Here is a 20513-nt window from a genome sequence, read left to right as displayed (position 1 = left end):
CCAGTTTATCAATTGTTTTCGGAATGTCGCTGTTACATCGAACTACTTATAAAAGTTTGCCCTTTTATTCTTAAAAATTACACTGAATACATTTTTCGTTGTGTATTGAAAGAAAAATTAATAGTGTTTATTCATGTAAACGCAAATAAATAAAAGACATTGGGAAAAAACAACTCTTTCATGAACAAACAATGATAATATGCTTCTTTGAGATTATCGTACAATTTCATTTTTTTTAAATTAAAAAATCAGATGTCTTAAATTTACTTCATTGCATAATATAACAGGAAAATTAATAAATTCAAGATAGTTAGCACATAAGCATGTTTCAGCAAGATTCAATTAGAAAACAAACTCTTCTCATTCAAGTTTTAAAATGTAACAAGCAAACATACATAAACTCTCGGAGTCAAATACTTAATTACTTAATGTAAAATGGCAACATTGAATGTCATACAACAATAATATATCATAGAAATTAGTAAAAATAAATCATTAATTAAATACAGGGTTAAATGGTGGATCACATTTACAGAAATAGTTTTAGTCCAACACTGAATTAATACTTCTGTTTTTGGCAATATGCGGCCCGGATTTCCTCTGCTTCATTAGAGGTATGCCCTCTTGGTTGGATAGAAGAAAACTATTTTTGTAAAGGAGGGAGAGAGTTTGATTTATTTTTAGGGGGGTTCTATAACAGTGGCATACTCAGGGGTCACAGCTGGGTCCACGGAGAAATAAACACTGCAAGTAAATAAATCATCATTAAAACTGATTTCAATCTCATTGTCTGTATCATACAATTCCTAAACATGCAAATATAGCATAATGCACTGATATGATATTTGACACGTCTTTACTCGGAAAACATCAATGTAAAGAATCTTTTCCCCACAGAGTTTCCTTGATTTTCACTTCATATAACATCAATTTAATATTTACTTCCGTATTTGATCAAGTAACATTATTAAAGTTTTAGGCTAAGAATTTTATAATTACTTTTACACAGGCGGCTTATATGACATTTCCACTTGTTGTCGATTTCAAAAAAATAACAAGTCTTATGTAATGGATTTATGCCAAATACAGTTCTTTAGAAAAAATATCAGACACTTTGAAGTCCAAATGTGTCGAAATGTATTTGGATTTTTTTCACATACAAAATTGTACGAGGCATATATATATCGTACGAAAGCATTGCTTTTCGAATCACCATCCATAAGGACCATAAACTCTCATTTTATTAAGTAAAAGAAAACGGCTAGCCTAAAATTTTGTTAGCATTTACATAACAATTTATTAAAGTTTTCTAAAATGGTACTTCAACTTCCTGTTTATGAGATATGAAATACATAAAGGTTGACTTCATTATAAACTAGCTGAAATCCCGCGCAAGCGCGGGGGAAATTAAGTTTCTTTTACAGAACTATTCAAAAAACTATCTTTCAGATTCTATTGACAGTTTATTACACAGGAATATAGAATATAGCATGACGAAATACTCCAAAGTCCCGCAATTAGTTTAGTAACAGAAATAGATAATTATAAGAAATACATTTCCTAATATTTTGGGATTTTTTTTTTACTTCTACAAATATTAATTTCATGAAAGGCCTCTTCTTCTAACATGTTGTACAGCAACTTTATTCTATTGTACTATGTTATACATCATGTACTACATATAAAATATTTTTAAAAAAAGCTTAGTTTTCATCCTAAAGGTACATACAGGCCTAAGAGGTATAAATAAGTTTTGAATTAATGGAATCTTTTTATATATTAGCGGTGTATGTAAATTTCGCCAATAAGTAAATTGTTGTTATAATGTTGGAGCACTTACTTCACAGAATGGGCGGGACTTAATATCAATTTTATTCGTTGGAGTTCAACAGTGAAGGATCTAAGGTTACATCACGGAAGACAGTATAAAATACATGTATATCAAATAAAAATTAAAATGATAAGTATATAAACAAAACATTTATTGACTATGTTTTCGGGCAAAATGCGTTTTGTCGACCCTTGAACCAAACTGTCTGCCTTCGGACTAACGGCTTCAGGCGCCCAGTCTTGGATCCGACAAAACACACGTTGCCTTCAAACTTAGTAAATGAATAATGTTAAATTGTGTTCATCAATAAACATTTACACAGACCATGAAATATCAATTTAAGCGTAGTGGTAATGCACAGGGGCCTGTAACATACTGTATTTGATTTTACGTAATCACAATATGTATACAAAAAGAGAAAGGGAAACAACATCAGCTCGAATTTACACAGGGTCGATCTCGGAAATGACTCGTGTTTTCAATAAAATACCTTGCAGTTAGTGAAATAACGTCTGGGATCATTCAGTAATAATCACTCTTTAATAAAAATACCATCGCGGTCATTTAAGAATCGTGTAAGTCGTGTTTTGCAGATCCGATATCCTGTCATGCAAGTGATGTAGTTTAAGTTGTCCACTAAATTCGCTAAACATTGCATCTAATATTTAACGCGAGATGTGATTGGTCAATGGTGCTTTTCTAGAACAGATCTGACCAATCACGCTCCGCCTTTTACCAATCATGGGTTTTTCCAAAATGTCGTCTGTTCTGGGGTCGAGCCTCTCTGTGAACGAAAAAAGCTACCGATTTATTCAAATCGGAGATATTGTACCTTTTAATTGCAATTAACAAAAGAAAAAGATGATTTTCGTGAACGCTGGATCTTTACTTTGTGTTTTCCATCTCCGGAAAGACTTCAAAACTGGAGAAAATGTGCGAATTTTGCCTCGTTTTAGTGGACGACTTAAAGTACATCGACTCGCACAACGGGATATCGAGTTAGTATTACCCAGCTTAAACGCTATAAAAAGTAACGAGGTTTCTGTTTTATTAAAGAATATTTATTGTAGTATGATTTCTAGTTATAATTTAATTGGCTACATTCTTTTTTTATGAAATACGAAATATTTCCGAGATCAACCCTGTGTAAATTCGGGCTGACGTTGTTTCCCTTTCCTTTTTTGTATATATATAGTGATTACGTAAAATCAAAAACAGTATGTTACCGGCCCCTGTGCGGTAATGTAAGGATATAATTATGAAAAGCAACAATATATGATTTAAAAATCAAACGTATCACATTAAATTTCATACTTTATATTCTCTAATTATCTGATCTTTAGCATCCATTTAATTGTACTCCTAAAAATAATTTATAATTTACTTCAACTGTGGACATACACAATGCGATTATCACCTGCAGATTTTATTTTAAGAAAGACTATATCAACTCTTACCTGGTGGCTGGACTTTCTCTTTGTCGTTTTAATTTTTTATATATGATGATCCCCACTGCAGCCGCTATAGCAATACCAAGAACCGCCCGCACGGCCCCGGCAATAATACCTATATTGCTAGAGCTCTCTGAGGCGGAAGGAGAGGTAAAGGCTGTAGAAGAAAAGCGACTTATGTTTTGTCATAGATAATTAGTACACAGAGTCCGTATTCTAGCATTGATTTGATAAGTAATTAGTAAAATATATCCTCATTCAAAGTGTTGAATTGACTAACAATTATTAAAGTCACTGATATACAGCCATAGATTATTGGTACACAGCAACCACAGTTATAGTGTTGATTTAATAACTAATTAGAAAATTATAATGATACTTAATATGTACGATAATTTTAAGATTAACAAAGTATCCAAATACCGGTGTTGTAGAGTAGGATTTTACCCATAGCCAGCTTTCCCCCCGGAAATCGTACTCTAGAGTAGGATTTCCCCCCGGGGGAAATCTCACACAAGAGTCAGTTTTCCCCCTCTTTCTTTCTCAGAGTAGGACCCCCCCTCGTTATATTTTTATATAAAAAAAAATAAAAGACAAACGTGATTTTTAATAGGTACATGAGTGTTTTGTCGTAAAATGTCGCAAGAATTTTCTAAGCATATATTTCAAATCATGGAATCTCAGCCAACAATAATAGCATTCCAAAAAATGTAAATATTCTCTAAAATATGACGAAACAAACAAATAATGGGTGTCTGGATTGGTATATATTTTAGACCTATTTAGGTATAAATGATAAACTTTCTAAAATATTAATAAATTATAAATTTACTATGGTGTGAAATTTTCCACCTTTCTGTAATAACAATTTTTGATAAAAAGCTACCATTTTATTTTGCACTTGGGTTAAGCTATAGAAATTATTTATTTGATTTACAAAAAAAAAAATCAAATTTCTTGTTATTTTTCGTATACGTATGTTCAATACATCTGGTCACCATTTTTTTTTTTTAAAAAAAGGGACACTTGTAGCAATGTACCACCCATTCCCCCTCAAAGCATAAGTAGAGCAATTATATTTCATCTGGAGAAATTTAGCTCTGGGGAAAATCGAACTCTATAACTGCTACACATCGTAGGATCCCCCCCCCCCCCCCGGAAAATAGACTCCGGTGTGGGATTTCCTGGGGGGGAATCCTACTCTAGAGCCAGTTTTCTTGGGGGGGGGAAATCCTATTTAGAGCCAGTTTCCCCGGGGGGGATTCTACTCTAGAGCCAGTTTTCCGGGGTGAAAGATTTTAGGCGGGAAAGCCCTCTCTACAAGACCGGTACAGTGTTGATTTGTTATCTTATTCATAAAGAATAATTTACTTATGTTCTTCACAGAAAGCATGGTAAAATATTGAAATAATCAGGAAAGACAGTATATTACAGAACTAATTTACTGGACTTATTTTATGAATGAACGCATTTAGTATACGTGTCGCTAAGAGGTTTTGGAGGACACAATATTTTGAAGTGCAGTTTTAACTGAATAATATGAGGTCTGATAATTATTATGTTTAATTGTGTCTTAATTTATTTGCACAATCTCATAAGCATTATCTAAAGTTTTTTTTAGACTTTATAGCATGGAACATATTACATATCAGCATCGATCAGTAAAACTGATTAAACAGAGGACATACTTACGACATGTTTCTGAAAAATGAAGAAAAATAGTGTACTAGCATAAGTAGGTATAATTATTAGTGTTACATTTACTTCGATTGAGTCTATATTCTGAAGGAATGATAAACTTTTGTTTAGTTTACCATAAGCAACGAATTCTAACGTTCCCGCGCCTGTAGACATTTTGGTTGTGGGTGATTGATTTTGTCCGCACGCCCCTTTGTTGTCACTTGCGACTACTTTCCCACAGGAAGTTGTAACGGCCTTTCAAAAACACATGAAATTTGAAAATCGTTTGGAAGTAAGAATTTTTATTTAAAAAATATCGTTTCGTTTAAAAATCTTACTTACATAGCATGTAAATCGGAATGTTGATGAGAAATCAACAGTTGTATCGGCGTTTATTACTGTGACGTAATAAGTACTTCCAACTGAAGTAGAGTAGGCACAATACCCCACACCACCGCCTACAATAGAAATTTTCTATCAAAGTCTTTCAGAAATCTCCCTACTCAACTTAAATGTTGTTTTTTATTGAGATTAAAGATGTAAAACAAACTTGAGTAAAATTGTTGCGTTGAGCACAGGGTGTAATTGACCACCATCTGAGTTCTATCTGAGCAAACATCCCAGACGCTTGTGCCATCACAATATGTTGTGGAGCCGTCATTGAAAGTATAGTTAAAGCTTCCCAAGAATGGAGATGGGCAATTCTGTGTTGCATTTTGGATGTTATCTTCAAAATGAAAAGGAAAATTAAAAAAAATTAGTTTATTAAACAATGAGATAGTTAGTCGAGAGTATTTAGTATTATATATGTCCCAATTACCTTTTTTAACCATAACAACTGTTTCTACTGCTGTAGGCAGAGCCTGGGAAAGGTTACATGCGTAGCTTATATTAATCGTGTCAGTTATTGATTGAACAAGTACACGCGCATTGCCAGCGTTAGACTCAATATCTGTAATCCATATCAAAAAGAAATATCTGTATAAGGACTGTATAAGGATTTGAGATTTGTATTCAAAATATTAACATTTAAAACATATAATTGAAAACTTTATTCAGACTTGGTTTCCAAAATGAAATTTTGAAGATGAAAAAAGATAAGATGGCTTAATCATTTGTGTAAATTTAGACAATTTCATTTTTCAATTTGATTGTAGATTCATTAAAACTTACTTGCATGTATAAGATACGTGTAAGAGTAGTCCGTTAACTTTTGCCATTTTATACACCGATATACATTATGATTTCCACCAAAAACAACTGCCGTTTGATTTGATCTACAAATGAAAAAAATAATAAGAGTATTCTTTTTTTTCCATCTCCTTATTTTTTTTTGGCAAACTGTATTATATAACATAAAAAAAAGACTACACTAAAAAACTTTATTTTTATTTTTATTGCTAATTTTTAATGCAACTTTCCACAGCAGATTTAAAGGGCATTTAAAGTGCTTATAAAATAAATTGTGAAAAAAAATTACATACACTATTGACAACTTCTACAGATTTCTAGAACAGGTAGCTTGGTTTTGTTAAAACACTTTAAATTAAAAGATTTACGGCTTGTATCTGTTTTATCATTGAAAGGCCAGTTTATATGTTACGTAGAGAGCACAGAGAAATTCACTTTTATAAGGATTGAACTCTCGACCTACGGAATCTGTCTCCTAGGAATATAGGAACAGCGCGTTAGACCGCTCGGCTATCTAGGCAGGTTAAAAAACTTGCCTTCGATGCAGTTGGAATTCTCGCGGCGATGCCAACAACTACACGGGCATAAAGAATGGATGAGAGATACAGTAATTTGGATGTTCATTTTTTTCTTATTTTTTTTAGCTCTACTGGTCAGAGACCAAAACAGCTTATGCGATAGTAATGCGTCCGTCTTCCGTCCCTCTGTCTGCCTGTAAACATTTTTTTTTTCAAAATGCTACTCCTCCTACTGTTTTGGTCCGATTTCAATATAACTTGGCACACAAGTAGACTATACTAAGATACATAATTCTGTGCATCGGTTTTTGATTCCGGTGAATGGTGTTGCCATGGTTACTAAAAATAGAAATGTCTGTGAAATGCTTTCAAAATGCTACTCCTCCTACAGTTTTTGTCCGATTTCAATATAACTTGGCACACGAGTAGACTATACTAAGATTAATAATTCTGTCCATCGGTTTTTATTATACCCCCCGCTTGAAAAGCGGGAGGGTATATATAATAATCGTTAATTCCGTCCGTCCTTCCGTCCGTCGGTCTGTTACGCTTTGGGGTACCTATCTCTTATCCGCAACTCCTCTCATACCACTGAATGAAATTTAATGAAACTTTCACAGAATCTTTATTACATATTACCATTGTGCACCTCCTATTTTACTTTTTGATCCGACACATATTTTGGGTTTTCCGGCCACAGCAAACATGGACTTCGCCATTATAACTATATGGAGGCGGGGGGTATCATTTAGTGAGCTCATCGCTCACAGTACTTCTAGTTTTGATGAGTGGCAAGGATCATTTTTCTTTTTATTGCTGTTTTAAAGTTTCAAGTCCCAACTGTTATTTTTACTCTTCCTTTGTTTTAAGTATAAACCAGTAGAGCTACAGTCTCAACAGAGACTTCTGGGTGTTTAGTTTATGTGTTAAAACATGTTTTATTAGAAATTGTTTTTGTAGTTCTTCTTTGAAAAACACATTTTCAGTGTTCCCAAACGCACTGTAAAATAATTGTTAGGAAAGCTAGTAAAATGTACCAAAATAATAGTTTTGATATTTTTTTGTTATTTGCAAGATAGTGAATGATTGATATAAAAGCTTACAAGAGCTACACATGTATGCAATATATGTTTTTAAAGTTGGAAATTATATCTTTACAGCATCTACAGTATAGTTTAGAAAAGCTCATGTTGAAAAAACCTAGAAAAAAACAAGATTAAAGTTGGAAAAACCAAGATCAAAGTTAGAATTACCAATTTACCATTGGAATTACCAACGTTAAGGTTAGAATTACATACTTTTAAGTTGGAAAAACCAACTTTAGCACATGAAGTACAGTGGAACCGTTTTAAAATTGAAAAAAAGTCATGAATAAAGTTGGAAATAGGAACCTTAGAGGTCAGACGATACATTCTTCAGATATCGGTTTTGTATCGGTATTATATCGGTATCTCTAATTATAAATAACTTGTGATTTACAAAGTGATTTAAAAAATTTACAACGGTATAATCTTTATTTTGGCTTTTTAAGCTATTTCCAAAAGGATTACATCGGTAATATCATCCTCTGATATCTTCCACAAATGCCTAGTAAGGTACCTGAATTTCCTTTGATGAGGTAACTTGTAAAGGAAGCATTCTCTCTTCTCATAAACTCGAGTTATCGTTCTTAACACGAGTTGTCTTTCCTAAGAGCAGGTATTGTAAAACCGGTAAAAGAATGTTTAATTTAAAAGACAATGTATCTAAATGTCGTTTTTTTAAAATTCAGCTTTCTTTTTCCAAGTGTTTGAAGGTTGTCCCTCGGAAAAATGTAATGAAATTGTGCGCAATGATAAATATCAAGGTTTGACCGAACGATAAGTTTTAACAATCGCATATCAGACATGTAGTCGAAGCGTCGCTCTTCAAAGGAAAGAAGGGGTTGGTGGGGAAAACATTAAAAAGGCAAATAAAAAAAGACAGGCAAATAAAATTAAAATGATTTTTAAAATAGCTTAGGAAAACTGAAAACTACATGTATTAGAAAACGAAGAAAATATTTCCACGGGGAGGGGGGTGGGGGGGGGGGGGGCTCTAGCTGTTCTCAATCGTTTTCCGTAAAAGAAAATCTAGTACAATACCATACAGAAACAATTGCGCGGAGGGGAAGGAGGACCTGCAAACCTGCCTATGAATGAGAATTTCGATACTTAATAAGCAGCAAATGACCATGCAGTCATTCCGAGGGGTGGGGGGTCACTATGGACTTGCATACTGGGTATGGAAACGATAAAGATATAGCTTCTCCTTGATATGTAAAAAAAATATGTGTGGAGATTTTTTTTTATTTTTTAATTCCTGATTGACGTGCACATAAAAGCATGAATGAGCAAGATCATAATTTGAATTGCCATGCCGGTAATTGAATTTTTTTTTAATTTTTACACTCAAACAAGGTATGACATGACCATATTTTAGAATATTGTGTATTAGAATAATATTTATGTAGTTTGCTGGAAAAATTCTTTGGTCTAGAAAATTTGTTCTAAACAACCATGCAGATTTTTGAAGTCATTTTTTTTTTTCAAAAGAATTAGTATGGCCTATTTTCTCTTCAGCATACCCACTCCATCATTGCTTGATCAAATAAATAGATATTCTTGTATATATGTACATGTACCTCTTGAACTATAAACTGAACAGGCTCTAGCTTATGATTAATGTCGTACTTAAGTGAATTAGTTGTTTATGTGCCTATTCCATGAGGAGTGGTAGGGGTTTGTTTCCGACTTATATCTTTATAAGAGAACTATTCGGATATATGAACATTAGAGGATCATCAGATTGCACGTGGGTGCACGTGGTTTTCAATGAATATCTTCATACTAAATTAATCATAAACAGTAAAACGTATTCCAAAAAGAGGGGGGGGGGGTCGTAATTCGTGTTTTAAAAAATGTATCCGTAATATAAACAAAAAATGGTATCTCTAAATATTTCCATTCATATATGGATGTAGTACATTTGAATATAATCGCGGCTTTTAAGATTTTCTTTTCGCAACATCATTAGGAACTTGTATAAGCCAATTTAATTGCAGGAATCCTTGCTTTTAAAATGGACATTTTCTTTTACGTTACGAGTTTCCTAATCTTTAAGCGAAAACTAACATTTTATGTGAAGAATAATGTGGAAATTAGATGCCTTAATTATTCGACATAATGCGCAGAGACATTCCAGCACTGTCATCTCGCATTTTATTTTCAATATCGTCATTTTTTTTTGTCAAAACTTGGCCAATATGTTATATGCATTTAGATTGTAAAAATAAAAGTGTGTGTTTCGGTCAAATCTTAAAATTTAATACATTGTATCAGATCAAACATTTTTCCAGAGACGAACTTCAGACTCGCTAGTTTAACTTTAATTCCTTTAAAAAATGAACATTTTAGACTGATTTAAATAGTCACTCTCGACATTTGCTCTTAAACCAGAAGTCTTGTGATACCTGCTATAAGGAACAGATAACTAGTGCTAAGAACGATAACTCAACGTTATGGGAGGTTAGAATTGCTTTAGTGACAAAATCTTGGGGGAAAATTATACATAATTGAGGAAGATATGTCCATAAGCTGGAATTACCCACTTTAAAAAATACCAATTTATCAACAGACTTGATTAAACTTACTTGAACCTAACCATTGCATATGTGCAATTTCTATTTTAAAAATGCAAAATTAAGAATTACTTGAACAACAATAAATTCTCGGACGCTTGATCAGCTACGCATGTCCATGACGAAATGCTGTATGAGTATATCTGGTGTTTCCATCCAACAACGTATTTGTCAGACCGGGTGAATTTTATGTCTTGTGTTGTGTCACTGCTATCGTGCCATTCTCCGTCCCAATCAGTAGGAAGTGTACAGCCTTGTACGCCTACAACTAGAAATTCAACTATTGTCTTATTTTCACATTTTGTTTTTTCAAAATAAGATGATTTTCATAACATGAATACCCCGGTAGTCTGACAAGGGTATAATTATTTTGTTCTGGGCCCGCCATTTAACAGACAGAAAGACTGACAAATAACCATTCAAAAGAACGAGGAAATCGAGTTATGGCAGAGGAGAAACAGCCATTTCCAGATCTGCAGCAATATTTTTTCATTCCAAAAAAAGTCTTTGATACAGCTTTCTTAATTGTAAACCCCTCTACAAAACAATGTTTCTGCAGACTAAATAGGTATTTACTTTTCAAATAGTATAGTACCTACCTGTGATTTCCCTTCGGCAAAATTAAGAACCTGAATATAATTTCTAGATTTTGTGTTTTTCTTTTGTTTGACAAACTCGATACAAAGCAGACAAAAAAGAGACGAAACAATGTCCGTAACCATGCAAAAGAAAGACAGTAATTTTAAACCTAAATGGTATAAATACACTTCATACGATTGACCTCACCAAGTAAATAGTTTGTTTTGTTGATATCATTGTCAAAACTTGGAGAAATCAGCAACATTAAAGTATAATGAAACTTTGTTGACTTAGAGACCCGTTATGCAGAGTTACAGTGATGACATGTTAGGTTTAGTCACCATGAAAGTATGTCCATTCGACACTGGTAAAGGAACAATTGATACATTAGTCTCTGGCATTCATGCTTGTCTTTATTTCTCTGAGTTTGAATTTTAAAACGCATCTTTAAACATTATGCTACACATCGTAGGATTTCCCCCCGGAAAATAGACTCTGGTGTGGGAATTCCCTGGGGGGGAAATCCTACTCTAGATCCAGTTTTCTTGGGGGGAAATCCTGCTTTAGAGCAAGTTTCCGGGGGGTGGGGGGATTCTACTCTAGAGCCAGCCCTCTCTACAAGACCGGTACACTGTTGATGTGTTATCTTATTCATAAAGTATAATTTACTCATGTTCTTCACAGAAAGCATGGTAAAATATTGAAATAATCAGGAAAGACAGTATATTACAGAACTAATTTACTGGACTTATTTTATGAATGAACGCATTTAGTATACGTGTCGCCAAGAGGTTTTGGAGGACACAATATTTTGAAGTGCAGTTTTAACTGAATAATATGAGGTCTGATAATCATTATGTTGTATTGTGTCTTGTTCTATTTGCACAATCTCATCAGCATTTTAAATTTTTTTTTAGACTTTATAGCATGGATCATAAACATATCAGCATCGATCAGTAAAACTGTTTAGGCAGAGGACATACTTACGACATGTTTCTGAAAAATGAAGAAAAATAGTGTACTAGTATAAGTAAGCATAATTATTAGTGTTACATTTACTTCAATTGAGTCTATATTCAGAATGGATGATAAACTTTTGTTAAGTTTACCATAAGCAACGAATTCTAATGTTCCCGCGCCTGTAGACATTTTGGTTGTGGGTGATTGATTTTGTCCACACGCCCCTTTGTTGTCACTTGCAAATATTTTCCCACCGGAAGTAGTTACAGCCTTTCAAAAACACATGAAATTTGAAAATCGTTTGGTAAGAATTTTTATTTAAAAAAATATAATCGTTTCGTTTAAAAATCTTACTTACATAACATGTAAATCGGAATGTTGATGAAAAATCAACAGATATATCGGCGTTAATTACTGTGACGTAATAAGTACTTCCAACGGAAGTAGAATAGGCACAGTACGCCACACCATCGCCTGCAATAGAAATTTTCTATCAACGTGTTTCAGAAATCTCCCTAATCAACTAAAATGTTTTTATTGAGATTAAAGATGTAAAAACAAACTTGAGTAAAATTGTTGCGTTGAGCACAGGGTGTAATTGACCACCATCTGAGTTCTATCCGAACAAACGTCCCAAACGCTTGTGCCATCACAATATGTTGTGGAGCCGTCATTGAAAGTATAGTTAAATCTTCCCAAGAATGGAGTTGGGCAATTCTGTGTTGCATTTTGGATGTAATCTTAAAAAATGAAAAGGAATATTAAAAAAAAATAGTTTATTAAACAATGAGATAGTTAGTCGAGAGTATTTAGTATTATATGTGTCCCAATTACCTTTTTTAACCATAACAACTGTTTCTACTGCTGTGGGCAGACCCTGGGAAAGGTTACATGCGTAGCTTATATTAACCGTGTCTGTTATTAATTCAACAAGTACACGCGCATTGCCAGCGGAAAACTCAATATCTGTAATCCATATCAAAAAGAAATATCTGTATAAGGACTGTATAAGGACTTGAGATTTGTATTCATAATGTGAAACATTTAAAACATATAATTGAAAACTTTATTCAGACTTGGTTTCCAAGATGAAATTTAGAAGATGAAAAAAAGATAAGATGGCTTAAGTAAGACATTTTTTTTTCAATTTGATTATACATTTTTAAAACTTACTTGCATGTATAAGATACGTGTAAGAGTAGTCTGATAGTTTTTGCCATTTTATACACCGATATACATTATGATATCCACCAAAATATTTACTGTTTGATTTGATCTACAAATGAAAAAAGAACAATAAAAGTATTCTTTTTTTCCATCTCCGTATTTTTTTTTTGCAAACTATATTATACAACATTAAAAAAGACTACACTAAAAACTTACATTTTTATTGCTGATTTTTAATGCAACTTTCCACAGTATATGTTGAAGAAGAAAAGGACCTTTAAAGTGCTTATAAAATAAATTGTGAAAAAAAAATTTATATACACTATTGACAACTTCTAAAGATTTCTGGAGCAGGTAGCTTGGTTTTGTTAAAAGACTTTAAATTAAAAGATTTACGGCTTGTAGCTGTTTTAGCATTAAAAGGCCAGTTTATATGTTACGTAGAGAGCACAGAGAAAATCACTTTTATAAGGATTGAACTCTCGACTAACGAAATCTGTCTCTTAGCAGTATAGGAACAGCGCGTTATACCGCTCGGCTATTTAGGCAAAATCTTGGGGGAAAATTATATATAATTTAGGAAGATCTGTCCCTAAGCTGGAATCACCCACTTTAAAACATACCAGTTTATCAACAGACTTTGATTAAACTTACTGGAACCTAACCATTGCGTACTTACAATTTCTATTTTAAAAATGCAAAATTAAGAATTACTTGAACAACAATAAATTCTCGGACGCTTTATCGGCTACGCATGTCCATGACGTAATGGTGTCTGAGTATATCTGGTGTTTCCATCCAACAACGTATTTGTCAGACCAGGTGAATGTTATGTCTTGTGTTGTGTCACTGCTATCGTGCCATTCTCCGTCCCAATCAGTAGGAAGTGTACAGCCTTGTACGCCTACAACTAGAAATTCAACTATTGTCTTATTTTCACATTTTGTTTTTTCAAAATAAGATGATTTTCATAACATGAATACCCCGGTAGTCTGACAAAGGTATAATTATTTTGTTCTGGGCATGCCAATTTAACAGACAGAAAGACTGACAAATAACCATTCAAAAGAACGAGGAAATCGAGTTATGGCAGAGGAGAAACAGCCATTTCCAAATCTGCAGCAATATTTTTTTCATTCCAAAAGAAAAGTCTTTCATACAGCTTTCTTAATTGTTAACCCCTCTACAAATCAATATTTCTGCAGACTAAATAGGTATTTACTTATCAAATAGTACAGTACCTACCTGTGATTTCCCTTCGGCAAAATCAGGAATTAAGAACCTGAACAGAATTTCTAGATTTTGTGTTTTTCTTTTGTTTGAAAAACTCGATACAAAGCAGACAAAAAAGAGACGGAACAATGTCCCTAACCTTGCAAATGAAGGACAGTAATTTTAAACCTAAACGGTATAAATACATTTCACACCGTTGACCTCACCAAGCAAATAGTTTGTTTTGTTGATATCAGTGGCCAAACTTGGAGAAAACAGCAGCATTGGAGTACAATGAAACTTTGTTGACTTAGAGACCCATTGTGCAGAGCTACAGTGATGACATATTAGATTTAGTCACCATGAAAGTATGTCCATTTGACACTGGTAAAGGAACAATTGATACATTAGTCTCTGGCATTCATGCTTTTCTTTATTTCTGTAAGTTTGAATTTTAAAATGCGTCTTTAAACCTAAAATAACAGAACATTAATACTTAAAGTGATGTTTTTGTATATTTGGACATTTTCATAATCGGATGATAAAATTAATGCATTTATTGGGATATCTTACTCACAGATATTGGATGTAAATACGATTTTAATCATAATGTTACTGGATGGGATTCATGATATGATCATATTTCGGTCATTTTTGGTCGAATTTGGTTCTAAGGACAGATGCCCTTTCGAACATGGCCACAAAGTTCCTAAGATTAGATTTAAATAACTATGAATAGAGTTTTATCTGTAGCTTGTATAAAGTGTGATATCATTAAAAAGGTAAGAAAGAAATACAAATTATTCTAAAAGGACATGCTAACTGATTTTAAAGGTTATCACGAGACATTTTACCTTCCTCATTAAAATATTTTCTGTAGTTGAAAAGCCGGGTAGCACAAAGTATAACCTTAGTATACAAAGTATTAAGTTAAAAATCAGGGACGGGAAGTTAACACTACTTCTGTTTAATATGTCCTGTGCCGTATTCAAGAATCAAGATTTCTAGATTAATTTCATCAAGTCAACTATTGAAATTCTTTTTAAAGAATGCACAATAGGTGAACATTTAATACAATTACTGGACGGGTACAAATTCTATTGTAAAGAATTGTTTGGCTTGATACTGAAAAGGGTAACGAGTTTATTATTATTCGATTTTGTAATTTTTTAAAATTATGTTTAATTTTCAACTATGGTTGTATTTAAAACACGAAGTCATTAAAGGACAAAAAATTAGATTACATAAATTACATTACATAAAAAATGAAATCTAAAATATTACAACCTCATTACTCATACGTGTCATCATCATCACTTGTACCAATTTTGCATTTGCCAGGAAGTTTATTATCTTGTCATGATCTATTAGATAAACCTACAGACAGACAAAGCGACAAGACATCAACATTATAAGGCGTTTTCCTCTTATTATAAGCAAATGTTGTCAAAAAATCAATAATGATATGGGTCATTACTGGTTGATCATCAGGGCCAAAATTAGAAATACCTTTGTTTCCCCTAACGCGACCGACCCAATTAAATTGCGCCGACTGAAAAGATTTTTTAAATACGATGATTCAAAAAATTTTTTTATTGTCAACCAAGTTTTAAAAAATACAATTTCATCAAAATCAGTTTTTATTAGAACGGCCAACATTGTTCTACTGTGATTTTCAAGCATTTGATGGAAACAAAACAGTGCCCAGATGTGATTACAGAGAAGTAGTTCTTCATAAAACAACGGCGATGTCTCAATCTTATGCTTTTAGCTAACTGGAATTCCTCACTTTTAAAACAATTCGATGATAAAATTTACCATGACTATTTAAGACGTGTCTTGGCGTCTCCATGTGAGTGAATAAATTTTCGAAAGGGACGGGAAACAACGAACAAACGAACCTGTCTATTGAATTTCAGGTACGTAATACATGGAAAGGCCAGCCTCATGAGTAGAAGACGGGCCCACCTAGTGCACACGTCATTCAATTTCACTGCATTTTATTTAATTTGAGTTTTGATCTAATAAACAATTCATCTATGTTCCTATGTTTACTATATATGCCATTATGGAATCGTAGAAGTTGTTGTAAATATGTCTGCGTATTCATCCTGATAAATATAATTCAGTTGTACTTTTTCATGCCTTTATTTACGGGTTAAACTTCGTGACTATGACATCGTTTTATATCTAGCATTTTGTCATTTGTAAATTCGGTTTGGTTCGTTTAAATATTGTTTAAATACTCTTTCCAAATGGTTTTGAAATCATAATTCAGCTTCCTGAGACGTCCAGTGTATTTTTCTTTAATTAGACCCTTAAAGATTGGTTGTTTCTTTGCTTTTAATCCCTTCGAGATTTGTTGGGACATTTGAACAATTCCCTTTTGCTCCAAATTTAGACATACTACGCACTTTTTTGCCATTAAGCAGTGGGGATCTTTTTTAAGACAGCATCTTCGGCGACACTGGACATAAGTTTTATGGTCCCTTTTGAAGGACCGTTTTCAACGTTCCTCATTGGTATTTGAACCTTCGACTTAAAATTAGCCACTTACTTCTTAACTCCAAAGCAAAATGCTCTAGAGTCACTTCAAATCTCATGGCCCTCAAAAAAAGTACATTGACTGTCTATGTCCAGTCTTCGCGTATTTGAGAATCTTGTCTTTTTTATTCGATTTATATAAATGTTCTCCGGTGTGAGATATTTCACAAATTCATCTAAATTACAGTTGTGAATTACTTAATCAGGAATTTTACTTTTAAACGGCATATATAGCATTTTGTTCACAAATCAATTTCTGTTGTACTTTTCTTATTTATAAATGTAATTTTCCATTAAATTTTAGAATGTATTTTCAAAGCTGCTGTCAGAAAATAAAATTGTTAACCTACCTACCGACCCAACTTGAGAATTTAGGGTCGGGTTAGGGGAAACAAAGATATTTTTAATTCCGGCCCAGTTCTGTATCAAATAAAATATTTTCCAAAATACTATATTTAAAAAGAACTATGGGTCAATAATTGATTAAACTGAAAATGTTGACGGACGACTGCTTCATTAATGTTGATGGGCGGTGACAGACAGATCAAAAACTACAAGCTGTAAGTTATTATTGTGTACTTCTACTTCACAAAGCATTGAAAACTACCTATAGTTATTGCTTCTCAAAGAAAGTGTTGAGAGACTAACGGGCGAATGAACAGACAGACATAGACTTTTACAAATTTGAAATAGTTTTAATGATAACAATAAGTTGTCGTATTTCAATAAATATTCATTTATACATAGGGCCAGAAACACAGGAGGACATATGGACAGTATGATTTTTTAAGGACAGATGATACAAACAAACTTTTGTCAAAAGATTTGAAAATGACAACTTGTCTCATGATTTAATGAATAAAATTAATAAGTTTCACCGCGTAATTTTTAAATATTTCATTCAAAATTGCACAAAAATGGAATTTCAAGTGAAATATATTTGTATAGAATAATAAGGATAGTTTCAGATGGGTAGCAATTTGAATGTCACAGAAGGTTTACATTTTCTTTATATTCTAGAATTTTTTTATTTACATCATTTGCAATGAAATTAGGTAAAAAAATATACCAATTCAGGCATCAAATTTTTGTTTGTATCATCTGTCCTTAATAGGGCTTAGAAAAGATGTATGCAAATATTACTTAAAAAATAAAAATCTTGCCAAATAGATGAAATCTGTGCTAACGTTTTGGTACAACACATCGTACTATTTTCCTCCACTTCATACTATAATCATTTGCACATTTTACATATCATGCAATTCAGAATTGGGGAACAAAACATGTAGTATTATAAATAAGCATATTGTCAAATTGCCCTTTTTATTATAAACAAACGAATGAAACATATGGAGATAACGAACAATGTCAATATCAAAAGTCCATAAAACAATACAAAATAGGAGCAGAGCAAACACGGACCTCCTAAACACCAGAGGTCGGATCGGGTGCCATGGAAGAGTGAGCATTCCCTGCCGACCGGTTACACCCGCCGTGTGCTCCTTGTCATGATCGAGAAATAACGGAAAAATCCGTCGTCAATTCAGTGTATTAATAATGGACTAACAGTAAGTACGAAAAACGTCAGTCAGCCTTTGACTCAATGGTAAATTTTATTTGATGACAAGGTCATTGTAGCGACCATAGAACTTACGAAATGATGAAGAAACACAGTTATTCAATTCACCCTGTGATTGTTAGAGCAAAACATAATAAAGCTTATGCCGAAAAATTATCGGCTAATCAGAAAACAAAAGTTAGAAAGAAAATGAGAATAACTTACGTATTATAATTGTTGATATCCATAGAAACACACATATTGTTTCCTCTTTCATATCTGACAGACTTTAGCGTACTCTTGATTTTACCCCAAAGTACTCAGCTTAAAATACGAGTATTTCACTCATGCAAACATGTTTGAATATTATTTATGCATAATGTTAAAAAAAATTTCCTCGTATACGACATTAAGATATAAAGCGAGGTTAAACTTGAACGTGAATTCCTAAATACCTGGTAATCAAACCATACACAAAAGCTTTTTTTATTCAAACAAAAGTTCATTTGTTTTACTTATTCCTTCAACCTTAGAAATTTAGTTTTTCGACAAAGAAATTTAAAACAATGAATAAAACTGATTTATGAAGTTATTAGTTTTCCCGTAAAGGAAAAATAAAATATGAAAGCATTAAATCATTAATGTTTCCTTTCACATTAGAGACACCGTAACGCACAAATGAGAAAACTGACAAATGTAAAAAATTTTGCATGACCCGTGTAGATGTTCTTCAATTCTCAAAAGTATTTTACTTAAAAGTTTCAGAAACATACAGGTTTCAGAATATAAAAAGTCCATTTTATGGAGAAAATAAAAGTAAAAATAATTTCAGTATGCTCCATAACGAAAATATTGCTTTACTTCTTCCTCCCTATTGTGCGCATGCGCAGAAAATTCGAATAAGTATACTAGTATTTACCATGGTCTCAGGAACCGTGAAATGAATGTAAATATACCAAAACTTTTGATTCAATCTTTTTAAAAGAGTTGTTAGAACATATTCCCACCTTTGCATGCTCCAGTTGAATGTTTTTTACAAGTTTGAGCTAAAAATAAAAGTGGCGTGACCTGACATACTCGAAAACAACAAAACGGTAGATACTACCTTAGTTTTTCCGGCACTGATATTGTGCAGTCTTTTCTTGCTCTACAGTGCAGTTAAGTTGTCATAGCTTTGCCTATATTCATTATTTTTAAAAGATTGTCTATGTATGATACAGATATTTTAAAATAAACGCATAATTTTGACTTATTATGTAACTTTAAATAACCTGGAACAGACACAGAGAAAGGGAAATAAGCGATTAATCTAGCTATTCTAATATGACCGCGTTCAGTTGTCTAAATTGTTTTATCTAACTGCATCAAACTATTAATAATCAGGAATACAGATTCTTCATTCCACACACACCCTCTTTTCAAAATTAAATTAATCATGACTTTAAAATGCAAGTATAGTAGAAAAATAGGCCATGAGGAAATTTCAACTTTTTAGAATGGGAAATGCTTTTCCTATTTGGAAAAGTTAATTAGATATTAATGACAACACTCTCAAAACTTACTATAGTTGGGGAGACGAAACCCCTTATGGCGTGATAGCTAAATGTTACTACATTATATTTTAGTTGTAAGTTAGTCATCGACGTCTGTAATGAGAATTCATCTCAAAAATTACTGGGCCAGTTTCAATCAAACCAATTGAGACCAGTGATTACAACAAGTTTATTTACTAATATGAAATTCAGAAAAAAACTTCTTCCGGTATTTGTTATACTGGTATTGGTGTGCAAAAAGAAGGACTCTGTTTCCCGAGTCTGTATTTTGTTTTTGTGCAAAATTAGGATTCAAATGTACGCAGGAATTAAAACAGACATCAGAGGTGGGATCAGGTGCCATGGAGGACTGAGTATCCCCTGCTGACCGGTCACACCCGCTGTGTGCTCCTTGTCATGATTGGGAAATAACGGAAAAATCCGTCGTCAATTCAGTGTATAAATAATGGACTAACAACAAGTTTGAAAATCGTCAGCCAGCATTTGTCTCAAAGAAATTTTATTTGCTGACAAGGTTATTGTAGCGACCATAAAATTTACAAAATGATGACTTTAAACGAGACTGTTGATATTCTTGTTTCATCTGAGTCTCGAGTTAAAAAAAAATGCAT

General features: G+C 32.9%; 1 pseudogene; it reads right to left on the bottom strand.

Annotated features, from left to right (window-relative positions):
- Positions 1-54: 54 nt before the first annotated feature.
- LOC134233923 (uncharacterized) lies at positions 55-18680 on the bottom strand (annotated as a pseudogene).
- Positions 18681-20513: the final 1833 nt, after the last annotated feature.

Source organism: Saccostrea cucullata, unplaced genomic scaffold (genome assembly GCF_032062105.1).
Source record: "Saccostrea cucullata isolate Sc308-1 unplaced genomic scaffold, CSIRO_AGI_Scuc_v1 ctg226, whole genome shotgun sequence".
NCBI lineage: Eukaryota > Metazoa > Mollusca > Bivalvia > Ostreida > Ostreidae > Saccostrea > Saccostrea cuccullata.
This window is presented reverse-complemented; position numbering and strand designations above follow the sequence as displayed.